This window comes from Sapajus apella, unplaced genomic scaffold (genome assembly GCF_009761245.1).
Source record: "Sapajus apella isolate SASKATOON/1434 unplaced genomic scaffold, GSC_monkey_1.0 scaffold43, whole genome shotgun sequence".
Taxonomy (NCBI): domain Eukaryota; kingdom Metazoa; phylum Chordata; class Mammalia; order Primates; family Cebidae; genus Sapajus; species Sapajus apella.
Genome location: NW_022436983.1, coordinates 14,600,653 through 14,615,721, shown reverse-complemented (window position 1 = coordinate 14,615,721; position 15,069 = coordinate 14,600,653). Strand labels below are relative to the sequence as shown.

General features: G+C 51.4%; 1 protein-coding gene across 4 annotated transcripts in view; it reads right to left on the bottom strand.

Moving 5' to 3' along the window:
• ALPL (alkaline phosphatase, biomineralization associated) overlaps positions 1-14,415 on the bottom strand; it is a 72,154-nt gene extending 57,739 nt beyond the window's left edge. For 2 of the 4 annotated variants that reach the window (XM_032300685.1, XM_032300692.1), the window contains exon 1: positions 13,886-14,045. The gene's annotated coding sequence lies outside the window, so the exon portion shown is untranslated. Of the gene's footprint in view, positions 1-13,885; positions 14,046-14,316 lie in introns of those variants that run through there. The other 2 variants (XM_032300689.1, XM_032300687.1) reach the window with 2 other exon arrangements.
• Between the last annotated feature and the right edge of the window lie 654 nt (positions 14,416-15,069).

Here is a 15,069-nt window from a genome sequence, read left to right as displayed (position 1 = left end):
GCAACCTCCTGCATTCAAGCAATTCTCCTGTCTCAGTCTCCTGAGGACCTGGGATTACAGGCACCTGCCACCACACCACACCCAGCTAATTTTTTGTATTTTCAGTAGAGACAGGGTTTCATCATGTTGGTCACGCTGGTCTTGAACTCTTGACCTCAGGTCATCCACCCGCCTCGGCCTCTCAAAGTGTTGGAATTATAGGTATGAGCCACCACGCCCAGCCCAGATGAGTTTATTTCTGAGCCTGGCTTCCCAGCCATGAGTGGGGACAATGATATCTACCTCCTAGGGCTGATATGAGGATTAAATGGTTAACACATCTGACATGCTTGAACAGTGTCTGCCGCTCAGTTAATATGAGCTGTTATCATTACAATGATTCATGACCGCTGTCATTTCTTCTCTAAAGCCTCCCCCACCCAGTTTCCTATAGCAGATTTGGGGCTCCCTTGTGCCAGCTTCTACACAAACCATGATTGGTGCCTGTCCCACAGATGGTGATCATAAGACCTACTGCGTATCCAACACTGGACAAGGCATTTTATATTAGGGGATGACATGACCGCTTGACTCACCTACTATTGTTCCCATTTGTTCTGACTCTAGGATCTGGGGCATGAGGTCTACGTTATGGGAAGAGGCTGGTAGGGGAAGCGGTTCCCATATTATGTTATTTGGAACACACATGTCCTGGGAGATATTAAAATATTTGCATGTGACACTAACTGGGTGACCTAGAGGATGTGACCTTAATCTCTGTGAGCCTCAGTTGCAATGATACATGAATAAATACATGTGAGGTGCCTAGAACACAGCCTGGTTCATGACATACTTAAAACTTAAACATATATCAATATATATATATTGGTTACTCCTCTGAGTACCTCTCATGGAGTCGACACATGAGGAAAACTGAGGCACAGAGGTCAGGCAAGGTCATACAACTCTTAGTCCCTATGAGATGCTCCTCACTGCAAGTATTCATTCATTCAACAAATACGTATTAAGTGCCTACTATGCACCAGGAAGCATGGTGCATGCAGATTCAGCAAATTACAGCTATGCCTATCATTATTATTAAAGAAATTAGGGCTGTTTGGGACTGGGGGTACATCTGTGAACAAAATGGACAAAGGCATTGGCGAGAAGTATGACACTGGGCACCTCATACCTGAGTATGAGTAAAGGCCTGAACTGCCAACAGGAATACTGCCACCCAGGGACACTGACTTGTCCTGCTGCCAATCACTAACCATTTAGGAGCTGGTGTCATTGGTGGAAGGACACCAGTGAAGGTCTGGGGAGGGTGGCCAGGCTTTGCCTGGAGTGGCTCAGGTGTCACACCCAGTGGGACATCCCTCCCCGGCTTCCCCATGGTAACCAAGCCAGGCCAGCTGTGGAAACCCTTGCCAGGTGGGGCAGCCTTTCATGAACTCAAGTCATTAAATGGGCTGGGCACGGTGGCTCATACCTGTAATCCCAGCACTTTGGGAGGCCAAGGCGGGTGGATCACCTGAAGTCAGGGGTTTGAGGCCAGCCTGGCCAACATGGTAAAACCCATCTCTACTAAAAATACAAAAATTAGCCAGGTGTGGTGGCAGATGCCTGTAATCCCAGCTACTCGGGAAGCTGAAGCAGAATCGGTTGAACCCGGGAGGCGGAGGCTGCAGTGAGCCGAGATCGCACCATTGCACTACAGCCTGGGCTACAAAACAGACCCTCAAAAAAAAAAAAAGTTATTAAATGCTTGCTGAATGCAGGCATCTTGTTAAGCACGGGAATTCATGAGTAACTCAGATGGGGTTCCTGCCTGCCAGGAACTGAGACTCAGAGCCAGACGCTATGCAGATAATCAGATTACAAAGCGTTCAAGATTTCCAAGGAAGCTCTAGAAAAACAGCCAAGATGCCAACTGGCAATATAAGCAGGGAGAGGTCGCTGCAGGGGAGGGATGGCAGGTACAAAAGCAAAGATGAGAGAGGCTGGGGACAGATCTGGAGAAAGACCTTCAGCCTGGGATCTGGACCTGAGTTTGAGGCCTGGTTTTACCATCAATTTGACCTCAGGCAAGTTGCTTGCCTCCCTGAGCCTCAGTGTCCCACTCTGCAAAATGACATTAATACTTTATTGGGTTACTTTGATGGTTCGGTAAGTTCGTGAATAAAAAGTGGTTTTAAAAACTGAAAAATAGCCGGGCGCGGTGGCTCAAGCCTGTAATCCCAGCACTTTGGGAGGCCGAGGCGGGTGGATCACGAGGTCAAGAGATCGAGACCATCCTGGTCAACATGGTGAAACCCCCGTCTCTACTAAAAATACAAAAAATTAGCTGGGCATGGTGGCACGTGCCTGTAATCCCAGCTCCTCAGGAGGCTGAGGCAGGAGAATTGCCTGAACCCAGGAGGTGGAGGTTGCGGTGAGCCGAGATCGCGCCATTGCACTCCAGCCTGGGTAACAAGAGCGAAACTCCGTCTCAAAAAAAAAAAAAAAAAAAAACTGAAAAATATGCCAAGCACGGTGGCTCACCACCTGTTAATCCCAACATTTTTGGGAAGCTGAGATGGGAGGATTGCCTGAGCCCAGGAGTTCAAGACCAGCTTCATCAACATAAGCAAGCCCTCATCTCACAAAATAAAAAATAAAAAAATTAGCTGGGCATGATGGCACAAGCCTGCAGTCCCAGCTACTCGGGAGGCTGAGGCAGAAGGATCACTTGAGCCCAGGAAGTCGAGGCTGCAGTGAGCTATGATTGTGCCACTGCACTGCAGCCTGGCACTGCAGCAAGACCTTGTCTCAAAAAAAAAAAAAAACCCTGTAAAATATAAGAAGTGCCTGGAAACTGAGATTGTGAGTGTTACAGTGGCTGGTCCAAAGTCAATGGCTGACTAAAATAGGATAGAGTGTGTCTGGGTTGGATGTGGGGGGCAGGCACAACCCCCACCTCTGCTGGGCCAACACTCCTGCGTCCCCAGCACTAACCTCAGGTTCCCCTAGGCAGTTTGTTCAGCAAGACCTAGCGAACAGGTAAGGCACCTAATTCCTTGTTGCAGAGTTTACCATTTATTCGCGTGTGATCCCGGGCCCACCACCCTCTCTCCCTGAGCCTCAATTTTCTTTTGTGTATGTGTGAAATGGAGTCTTGTTCTGTCACCTAAGTTGGAGCGCAGTGGCACGATCTCGGCTCACTGCAATCTCCACCTCCTAGATTCAAGTGATTCTCATGCCTCAGCCTCCCAAGTAGCTGGGGTTACAGGCATGCACCACGACACCCAGCTAATTTTTGTATTCTTAGTAGGGATGGGGTTTCATCGTGTTGGCCAGGCTGGTCTTGAACTCCTGACCTTAAGTGATCTGCCCACCAAGGCCTCCCAAAGTGCTGTGATTACAGGCAGCAGCCACTGCGTCCAGCCTCTAAGCCTCAATTTTCTACTTTGCACTTTCCACAGGTAAAGGAGTGTCATGCTCATGAATGGGAAATGATCATGGTAAGCCGAGAGAAAGATGCAGCGCCTTCAGGCTCCACACTGAGCCTGCGGTGGAGGAAAGCAGGAAGCGCTATGCTAGACTGCACCAGGGCCTGCCCCAGGTGTGGGGTAAGAACCTTCTATGAGGCACACAGCTGTGCCCATGTTCAGTCCCCAGGGAGAGCCAGGTTTCTGGGCCTGATCACTGTCTAGGTTTAAAGAAAGAGTGACGAGAAAGAGGCTGGTTTCAGGTCCTCCTGGAAAGAGTTAGGCCTGCCCCTCCCTGTCCTTTGTAACAATATCCATAGTAGTAGTAAGAGTTACTTATTCAGGGTTCCACAGATGTGAATTCAAATCCTAGCTCAGACACTTACCAGCTAGGCAAACCCAGGCAAATTACTGTGAGTCATTTCCTCACTTGAAAAATGGGCTGGTATAGGGATTAAATGTGTAAATGTGTACAAAGCACCTCACAGAGCGGCTTGGGGCGTAACAAATAGTCCGTCAATGCTGAGAACTCTTATTACTACTAAGGATTTTATTACAAAGGGTGGGGAGGGGCAGGCCGAACTTCCCAGGAGGATCTGAAACTGGCCTCTTTCTCGTCCCTCTTACTTTAAGCTTCGGCAGTGATCAGGCCCAGACACCTGCCTCTCCCTTGGGACTGAACTGGGCGCAGCTGTGCGCCTCATAAAAGGTTCCCACCGGCCCAGCACAGTGGTGCACGCCTGTAATCCCAGCACTTTGGGAGGCTGAGGAGGGCAGATCATGAGGTCAAAAGATCGAGACCATCCTGGCCAACATGGTGAAACCCCGTTTCTACTAAAAATACAAAAATTAGCTGGGTGTGGTGGTGCGCGCCTGTAGTCCCAGCTGCTCAGGAGGCTGAGGCAGGAGAGTCACTTGAACCTGAGAGGCGGAGGTTGCAGGTGAGCCAAGATCGCACTCACTGCACTCCAGCCTGGGCAGGTGACAGAGCAAGACTCTGTATCGAAAATAAAATAAAATAAAATAAAGGTTCCCACCCCACACCTGGGGCGGGTCCTGGTACAGTCTAGCTTAATTCTTTCTGCTTTCCCAGATAAGGAAAAGAAGACCAAAGAGTGCTGTGACACTGAACTGGGTGCCACCTTGTCCTGTCCCTTCCCTACCTCCACCCACAAAATGACCAAATCTAATCTGGTTCTGGGATGTCCTTTTATCTTGTACACCAACTCCATATTAGTTGCTAATGGCTGCCTGGAACACTGTATTTAGAAGGAACCTGGGAAGGAAAGCGAGCAGTGGTTGACTAGTGATGTCTGATGCGGGTGCAGGGCAGGGGAGGGGCAGAAGGCATGCTGGCCATTCGCCATCCACAAACCGGAAAATCCTAAGGCCTTGTCTCATTCAAATAAACCATGCTTGGTGGGCAGGGTAGCCAGAAGCTAAGAGAGGGAAAGCGACTTGCCAAAGGTCACAGCTTGAAATGGCAGGGCTGGGATTCAAACCCAGGCCCCTGTGGGTTTCTCAGGATGCTTCCTTCTAGGCTTTTGATTTCCTATGAGGGGGTGAACAGGCTAAGATCCATTGTCTGGGAGAACAGACGCTGCTGCCCCACCCGGTATGTCTATGTTCTGTCTCCTCCCCCTGGGGCCTCCTAACCCCAAGTCATTTTCGAACACCCACTGAAAAATGCATGTGTGTACCACAAGTTGCCCTGAGAGCTTGTCTCCAAACATACAAGTTTGAATTCAGATGCCAATCTGATTGGGCAGGAGTGCTGAGCCCTGGATTATGTCTCACCTGCACTTTCCAAACCTTGAGAACATTCCTCAACTTCTCTGAGCTTCCGTTTCCTCATTTGCAAAATGGAGAGACTAACAAGTTAAATCCAATAGAGTCATTCAAAGTGATTAGCTCAGTTTCCGACACCGAGTAAGCCCTTAAATGTTCATTACAGACTGTCTCCAACTTAAGACTTTTTTGCTGGCCAGGGTGGTTGCTCATGCCCATAATCCCAGCACTTTGGAAGGTTAAGGCGGGTGGATCACCTGAGGTCGGGAGTTCAAGACCAGCCTGACCAACAGGAAGAAACCCCGTCTCCACTAAAAATACAAAAATTAGCCAGACGTGGTGGCACATGCCTGTAATCCCAGCTACTTGGGAAGCTGAGGCAGGAGAATCACTTGAATATGGGAGGCAGAGGTTGCGGTGAGCCAAGAACATGCCATTGCACTCCAGCCTGGGCAACAATAGCAAGACTCTGTCTCAAAAAAAAAAAAAAAAAGTTTTTTTGCTTTACGATGATGCAAAAGCTATAGTGTTCAATGGAAACCACACCTCAAGTATCCAGCCAGCCATTCTGTTCTTCACATTCAATATAGTATAGCCAAGAAATTGACATGAAATAATCAACACCTTATTATGAAATAGGCTTTGTGTTAGATGATTTTGCCCAACAACAGGCTAATGTAACTGTTCTGAGCACATTTAGGGTAAGCTAGGCTAAGCTACCATGTTCGACAGGTTAGGTGTTACATCCATTTTCCACTTAACGATATTTTTCAACTTACAATTCCAGGACAGAACCCTTTGGTGAATCAAGCAGTATCTGTATAAGGATTAGGTCAAGTCAGAAAAAAAAAAAAAAAAAAAAAAACAGCATTTTCACACACACAAAAAAATCACTCAGGTGATTAAGGGCTTGGACAAGCTGTTGATAGGAACCCTGTTTATCTCTGGTATCTTGATAGGCTAACTGACCTAGAACATGAATTTCTGTATTTGATGGTTTTAAGATAAATAGGGAACTGACTCTTCCAGGAAGATGGGCTATGTCATTCACATCATGGAGAAAGCAGCAGCCTTGAGTGGATGGTTGGGTAATGGTGGGGAACAAACATGTCTATTTCTCACTTCCCATCGAGGGGCGTTTGTGCCTGTTTCCTCATCTGTAATGTGGGGATAATAGCACCTGCCACCCAGCGCTGCTGTAGGACCAAATGAGTAATCACAGGCGAGGCACTGAGCACCATGCCTAGTACATGCATGTCGGGACTTACGGTCTATGGACTTTTAGTTAGCAGTGGCATGGCAGGGGCCAGCAGAATGAGGCAGAGAAAGAACAGCAGTTATATTAGGGCTCAGAAGGAGTGGAGGAGGGGAAATGGGCTGCAGATGACATACCTTCTAACCAGAATGGCAGCTGACGTGGTCTCAGATGAGACACTTTCTAACCAGAACGGCAGCAGACAGGTAAGTTAGTAACTCCTGTATGCTGAGACAGGTAAGACAGGGGGAGGGGGGATGAGGTCCTCCAAAAGGCCAGGCTGGCCAGATGCAGTGGCTCACACCCATAATCCCAGCACTTTGGGAGGTCACGGCAGGAGGATCACTCGAGCCCAGGAGTTTGAGCACAGCCTGGGCAACATAGCAACACCACAGCCTACAAGTAATACAAAAATTAGCCAGGTATGGTGGCAAACACCTGTGGTCCCAGCTACTCGGGAGGTTGAGGTGGGAGGATTGCTTGACTACGGGCAGTCAAAGCTGCACTGTAATGAGCTGTGATCGTGCCACTGCACTCCAGCCTGGGCAACAGAACCACTAGACCCTGTCTCCAACAACAACAATAAAAACAAGCCGGAGACACTTGTGGCAGCAGGAGGCCTGAGAACCTCAGCTGGAGAACTAAGAGAGTACTCACCTGTGGTTTTACTGACCTAGTAAAGTGCACTAGAGAAGGCAAGAGACTGACCCAACAAAAAGTCACTGGGGCCGGGTGTGGTGTCTCACACCTGTAATCCCAGCACTTTGGGTGGCCAAGGTGGGTAGATTACCTGAGGTCAGGAGTTCGAGACCAGCCTGGCCAACATGGCAGAACCACGTTTCTACTAAAAATACAAAAATGAGCTGGGTGTGGTGTCATGTGCCTATAGTTCCAGCTACTCAGGAGGCTTAGGCATGAGAATCTCTGGAACTCAGGAGGCGGAGGCTGTAGTGAGCTAAGATTGCACCACTGCACTCCAGCCTGGGGGATAGAGTGAGACTCAGTCTCAGAAAAAAAGTCACTTGGTAGATCTTTTTAAAGGGTGCACTTATGGGCACTCACGCCTGTAATCCCAGCCCTTTGGGAGGTAGACTTCTTGAACACAGGCTGGGCAACACAGCAGGACACCATCTCTACAAAAATAAAGATTGCACTTCTGGTTTTTCCAGGCAAAGCAATTTGCTTTGGCCACCTAAACGCTTTTTTAAAGAACATAAAATATTTGCTGAGCTCTGCCCAGCAGCGTGCAGACCTGGCCCGGTGAAGTTCATGCACCTGAGTGACAAACTCTGGGAGGATGGGGAAGCAGCTCTGAACCAAGCTGGCGCAGAGGAGGAGGGGTGGCTCAGAAAGTCTGGAGGGTCAGGGCCTCACTACAGGGTCTCCAACACCTTATTCCCAGAAATGGCCTTTCAGCCTGTCCTCCCCTCCCTTCCCTGGGTCAAAGCAGAGAGACAGAGACCTAGGGGAGGGGTGATCCTAAGGTGTCTGCCCTCTGAGCCTCGGTCTCCTTAATTGCAAAATACCAGAGGGTAGATGAGTATCAAAGGTAATGTTTGAAAGTGCTCACACTGGCACCCAATAGTGCTCACAAAATGCCACTTCCCACACAGGGCACATTTCTGAACTGGTCTGCAGGTGTAAAGACCAGGGCCGTGAGGTTACTATCAGCAATCAACGATCAATCAGTCGCCCTGTCCATCTCATAACCCCTAGAGCAGTTGATTCGTAGAGACCCAGAATCTCACATCACAGCAGCTGCCTCCAGAGCCCCCATCACAGCCTCCCATGCAGCCCTCCAGCTCAGACATGGCAATTCTGAGATGCAGGCTACAGCCGCCACCACGGTACCTGCCTGACATCGCCTGGCCCTGGCTCCCAGCAAGGGGGTAGAACAGAGAGGGTTCAGAGTGCAAGATCACGTTTTGTCTCTGGGAAGTGGGCACGCTCCAATGCACAGGGCTTTTGGGGAGCACTGGGTGAGGTGGCAGATGTCAAGGGTGTGTCTTCCCTGCAGTGGCTGTGCCATCTTTAGAATGGAACACCCAGGGATGCCTGACCCCAGCTAGACCCTGGGCTCCACTCACTGAGCCTTGACAGGCGAATGCTCTATCTCCCCCGAACCTCCAGAGCCGTCAGACTCTTCCTGAGGACTACTGAAGCAGGAAGAAAGCTCCTCCACCTAGCTGACATGTTTTGCAGATGCTGCCAGGCTATGGAGGAGGGGCTGGTGTCCACGTGTCCCATATTCTCACCCTGAGCCCCCTGAGGGCTGGCCCGAGCCCTATACAGACATTCAAATGGAATGAGCCTCTCTTACATGGCCTCCCAGCATCTAGCCCAGAAACCTCAAGCTCAGAAGGCAGGCAGGTAATGTCAGGGAGGCAAGTGGGCTGGTGTGAGGCAGTGGGGTGTGGTGGAGACTGTGGTAAAGTGGATGGAGCAGCCGCTAATCAGCTCCAGCCACTGTAGCCAGGCAGGCACATAGCCCCATATGGCCACATCTTCTGATCTTTCCAGAGAAGCCAGAAACCCTTATTTTTATGTAAAATGAAATTGCCTGGTTTACCAGCAACTAAATTGAAGTTGTTTAATCACTGCAAAAGTCAACAGTCCCCCACCCCCTGCAGCCTTGGGAAAGGCAGTTTGTGACAGACCTCCCATAACCCAGCACACAGTAGGCTATCAATATTTGAGGACCAGTTGAATAAATGAGACCCATTCCAAGTCTTAGGGAAGTCTCATCTCTCCACTCCTACTCCTCAGATAGCTTAGAATCTGACACTCAGAGAGGGAACACTTCCCAAGCAGAGAAGACACTTGCCCAAGGTCACAGAGGTAGTTCAAGGACTTAAACTCTGCTCTCCTGAGCTCAACATCTTTCTCCACCCACTCACACCATCTGCAGCCTCCCTCAAACAATGCTTTCAAAAAACAGATACGCTAAGAATATACTGTGGAAATGAAACACACCAAACTCAGGAGAGTGGTCGCCTTTAGAAAGATCATGTACCTTAGAGCCAGGAGATGGAATTCCCAGTCCACTCTGCCCTGAGCAGCTGTGTGAGCCTGGGCAAGCCTCTTCCTCTCTGGGCCTCAGTCTCCCTGGTCTGCAAAGAGCCCAGTTGACGAAGCCAGCTTCTAAAGGTCTTCCAACTGACATCCTGGGCATCTATGAGGTCTCCTCTCTGGCCAGCACTTTGTGGCCTCAGATGAATATAAAATAGTAATAATAATAAGAAGAATAGAGAGGGCGAGTCCACACCAGCCAGGAAAGAACACTACAATTTTTTGTGAAACCTGACTCCTGGTTACTGGAATTTAGAAAGAACGATGGTAATACTTGAGCAGCTTAACCACCATCCTACAATTAAACAAAAACACATCTGGTTTAACTTCGTCCTCATCCCCTCCCTAACCCCCTACCCTCATCTCAAATTTTACCCCTTAATTTGAGAAGTCAAATTCAATGCAAACAACTGACTTCATGCTACAGTGAGGTTGAGAATTTAAGCATGGAAAACTTTAAACGTGGAGTTTTTCTGGGAGTAGTTAACGAAGTGTTGGCGGGGGTTTGGAGGCTGGTACAAGGAGGCAGAGAAATATGGAGACTATTTCTGTTCATTGGACACTGAGCATCACATCATGATGTCGAGGGACTCCAATGAGCTTGACACTCAGAGAGGGAAAGTGACTTGCCTCAGGTCACACAGCTGGCAACTGGCATCCAAGATGCTGGCCCCCAAACCAGTGTTCTCCCTGCTGTGTAGACTTTTGTAACCTAAACATGGACTTTCCTCCTTGGGCCCTCAGGCTCACCTGCTAGTGATAAAGTTAACTGCTTCTGAAATTGCTCCACAGGAAATATGAATGTCTTAATAACAATCAACACTGGTTCAGCCAAGGTTGGAAAATCCTTCATGATCTTGCAACCCCGCAACGTATATAATGTTAACCCATATTGCAGATGAGAAAACTGAGGCTCCAAAAGGGAAGGTGGTGTGTCCAGGGTCACGTGGCAGTGCTGGGAATGAATCTCCAGTCTACTTACTGCCCCTAGCTGCCCTCTGAAAGTGAGGACATCTCCAGAAGAAAAAAAGCAAACCTAACATACCGCAAAGCCCAGCTCAAGCCTGCCAACGAGGACGACATGGTGCTGGAAGGCCAAGTCAGCATTCCTGTGGCCACACAGAGATTTCTGAGTGCTGGTTCTCAGCCCAGCTCGCTCACTCTCCTAGCAATGTTCTCTCGGAGCTCTGGTTTTATATTAAAAAGCCAAGTCAGACTGATTACAAGGTGAGAACTCGAGCTCTGCTACTGGATCCTACTCCCTGGATTAAAAGGTCTCATGCTCAGAGATGGGTATAGCACGGAGATCACTAGATTTGGAATTCTAGATATGCAGGATCTAGCCCCAGCTCCCCAGGTGGCATCTATGTCCCTTGGGCAACTCGCTTCCTCTTTCCAAGATCATATCCGGCTTGCAGGGAATGTGCATGTAAGTCACAGGACAGAACAGGGCTGAGTTTGATACTGAGCTGGGACATGCACAAGAACAGGCAGAGGGCAGGAGGCACTGCAGAGATGATGGCTCCAGGGCTGATGTCATGGAGCTCTGTGCTCCCAGCCCAAGCTGTGTTTAGGATGGTGACAGAAGGTGGCATGACTGTGAGCACAGAGGGCACCATGCCACCCCACGTGCTACCCAACAGAATGGGAAGGGCCTGGGCAGAAGTGGGTGACAGCCAGGCACAGTGGCTCACGCCTATAGTCCCAGCACTTTGGGAGGCTGAGGTAGGCAGATCACAAGGTCAAGAGTTCAAGACCAGCCTGGCCAACACGGTGAAACCCCCATCTCTACTAAAAATACAAAAATTAGCTGGGCATGGTGGCACATGCCTGTAATCTCAGCTATGTGGGAGGCTGAGGCAGGTGAATTGCTTGAACTGGGACCTGGAAGCCAGATGTTGCAGTGAGCAGAGATCATGCCACTTCACTCCAGCCTGGGCTACAGAGCGAGACTCTGTCTCCAAAAAAAAAAAGTAGGTGATAGCTTCAGAGGCAGGGACATAACCTCCAGTCTTGGCATTGCATTTTCTGCTGAGAAAAGAGCTGGTGAGAGCCAAGATTTTCTTAAGCACAGGTACCAGCTTAAACCCCTTGCAAGCATTCATCCTTTCTAGACCTCACCACTGGTAGGCATTATTGATCTCCACAGCTTATGGGAGGAAGTCGACTGATGCGCAGAGAGGGAACGAAACTGATCCCAGCTGCCACAGCAAGGTTGCCTTTGCTAAAGTGAAGGCCAATGTTTGGCCGATCCATTTACAGGTGATTGCATCTTAGTCTCCTTCCTTGTGAACAGCTTGATTTCAAGTGTACACCGTGAATTTTGACAGTTTCAAAGCCTGAAAGAATTTTGTTACGCAAACATCCGTTCCAGAAGAGGGCTTTGTCTGTTTGATTTACTGCTGCATTCCCGGCACCTAGAACAGAGCTTGGCACATGGTGGATGCTTAAGTATTTGCTGAATGAAGAGAGCATCTTGTTCTGGCCTCGGTTCAGTTTTATTCCTTACAATAGTCCCCAAAGAGGAATACACCCATTTTTACAAATGGGCCCACGGACACAGACAGGGACCATTACTCAGCCTAGACTTCACCAGTTGGGACATTAAGAAGCTGTGTCCAGGGGCCTCTTCTGAGGGAATTCACAGGCATTCAATTCAAGAATGAAAAAGGTGACAGAGGAACAAGATACTTGGGGACAGAGAGTGGGATGGCTGGGGTAGGATGGGGTGGGGACAGTCACAGGTGGGGAGGACTAAAGAGTTGGAAAGGGTGGCCAGGCAAGGTGGCTCACGCCTGTAATCCCAGCACTTTGGGAGGCTGAGATGGGCGGATCACAAGGTCAAGAGATCAAGACCATCCTGGCCAGCTCGGTAAAACCTGTCTCTACTAAAAATACAAATATTATCTGGGCGTGGTGGCAGGTGCCTGTAATTCCAGCTATCTGGGAAGCTGAGGCAGGAGGCAGGAGAATCACTTGAACCGGAGAGGCGGAGGTTGCAGTGAGCCGAGATCACACCACTGCACTCCAGCCTGAGCAACAGAGTGAGACCCAGTCTCAAAACAAAACAAAACAAAAGAGTTGGAAAGGGCAGGCCTGGAGAGTGGAGGAAGACCAGGCTGAGGCCGGGAGGAGCCTGGAGAAAAATCTAAGGCCCAGCCCCACATCTCCTAGGCTGCAGAGCTGGAGTAGGAGGCTAGGGTTGTAGAGTTTGAAGTGTGGATTCAAGCCCTGGTCCCCACCAATTATTTAAATTCTCTAAGCCTCAGTTTCCCCATTTGTGAAATGAAATATTGCATGTGAGATGTCAGAGCAGGTGCCCCTATGCACAGTAGGCCTTCAATCAACAGTTGTAGTCATCTACACTGAGGCTGGGAGCCAACCCCTGCCTCCCTGGGCAGCTGGGCCCACCTGAGGGGTCTCCGACTTTTTCCCAGGGTCCAACGCCCTTCCTGGCCTGAGAATCGCCCCCTCTTTTGATCTCAAGGATTTTTCCCCTCCACCCACTGGCCCCGCCTTCAACCCCATTATGAGTTGAAAAAGAGTCATAAGGCACAATAGGGAGTGAGGGAGGCTTTCCTTGGGTCAGGCCTTTCCACTGTGACCATGAGTTTAACCCTTTCTTACCAAGACTGGGCAGGGAAGCAGCCCTAGGCAGTCCACCTCTCACAGCCCAAAGCGGGCGACAGGCTCCTTCGGCTTCGCGGGCTCCAGAGCTTTGCACCACAGCTGCAGTGCCCACCCGACTCTCAAAAAGACACCCACGGGGGGTCCTCTCTCTCTCGCCATGCCCCCATTCCAAGCTCCTCCTTCCCTCTCCTCCTCCCAAACCAAACTGCTTTAGACCCCACCGGGTCACGTGTTACGCCTGGGAGGACGCCAGGCACGGGACCTGGGGGTTGGCAGCCCAAGTCTCTAGTGCTACGGCTAAGGAGGCACCAGGAGGGCTGCTCAGTGACGGGGCACCCAGGGCAGGTGCCCAGACCTTGGGGTCCCAGGCAGCGGCCCGGGAGGTAGGAGACCCTGGGACTGCAAGGCGGTCCCGAGCGCGGTCCCCTGAGCTCGCCGGCTCCGCGGGCGCCACGTCCAACCTCCCGTCCCTCCCAGCGCCCGGGCCGAGAGCTTGGGATGCGCGCGAGGACAGGGACAGGATCAATTGCAGGGAGTCCCGATTGGGATGCTGTGAGCGGCGTGGCGCAGGAGACCCCGGCCCTGCCATTAAAGTTCAACCACGAGACCAGCGGAGGATGCAGAAGGGGCCGGGGATCGAGCACGTCCGCGGGGGTCCCTGGGAGCCGGGGCGGGGGCAGCCTCGAGTCTTTACCTGCGCAGAGCACTGGCGAGGGTCCGTCCAGGCACAAGCGCGTGGCAGCGCGGAGCCGGGAACGCGGGCGCGGAGTGGCGGGAGCGCAACGTGGCCCGCGCCACCTCCCCCGCCGGCTTATAAAGGCGGCCGCGGGGCCAGAGCCGGGCCGGGGCAGCCCGCCCCTCCCCCGCCCCCGGCCCCAACCCCTCCCCAGCCGGCCCCGCCCCCGGCCTGAGCCCCGCGTCCCTCGGGCGGGTCGCGCCACGAGGCCAGGGCGCCACCTGCCGGGACGGAACTAGGGACGGGCCAGGGTGGCTCGGCCCTGGCGTCCCTCGCGCGCCCAGCGCTCTCGGGCTCTCTGCCTCCGGGCTGCCCCGGCTTAGCCCTTCCCCTCTCCGCGAGCCCGGGCTCTGACCGGCTAGCTGTGCGCGTCTTCTGTTTGTCTTTACCTTCGGCATCTTCCTTCTGCGTCTCTTGGGAGTCTTTGTCTCCACCTGTCCGTCTTTGTCTTCCTTCCCCTCTGGCGTCTGTCACTGTGTGTCTACCTATCTGGCTTTCTCTAGGTCTCTGTTTTTAACCGTCTCTGCCCACGTGTCCCTGTCTCTCTGTCTCTGTCCACGTGCACCTCTGACTCTCCACCTCCACCCCCACTTCCCTACCCGTGGGCTGCCTTCCTGGCTACCGCAAGAAGAAGCAGAAGGGGACCTCGGAGGGGTGACATCTGGAGGGAAACCACCCCCTAGACACCCTCTTTTTCTCTTCTTAGAGAAGTAAAGGGCCCAGGCAGGGATCCCGCTATGTCCCAGCCAGAGCCCCAGGACATGCCTCCTGGATGCCAGAGAAGGGGCAGGTCCTTCCCAGGCAGTGGAGTCAGACAGCTCAGGTTCCAAACTCCCCTCTGGTGACCTTGGCCAAGTCACTTGACCTATGTGGACCAGCCTAGCCCTCTTTAGCAGACACACACCGTCTCTCCTGGCCTCTCGCTGGTGCAAGAGTCTTATGATGCAGTGCTTGAAAAGTACAGATCAAACACCAAAATCCTGGAGAGATGGGAGCCAAGGCAGATGCTGGGTGCTCCTGGCCCCGCTCCTGCTCCCAGGGAACCAGTCCTGATGGAATCACCATTCCCTTTCCTCTAAGCACTGAATTCTGTGGACAACTTCGTGGTGAGAAGTCGACACGCTCTGTTTGAATGTCTCCAG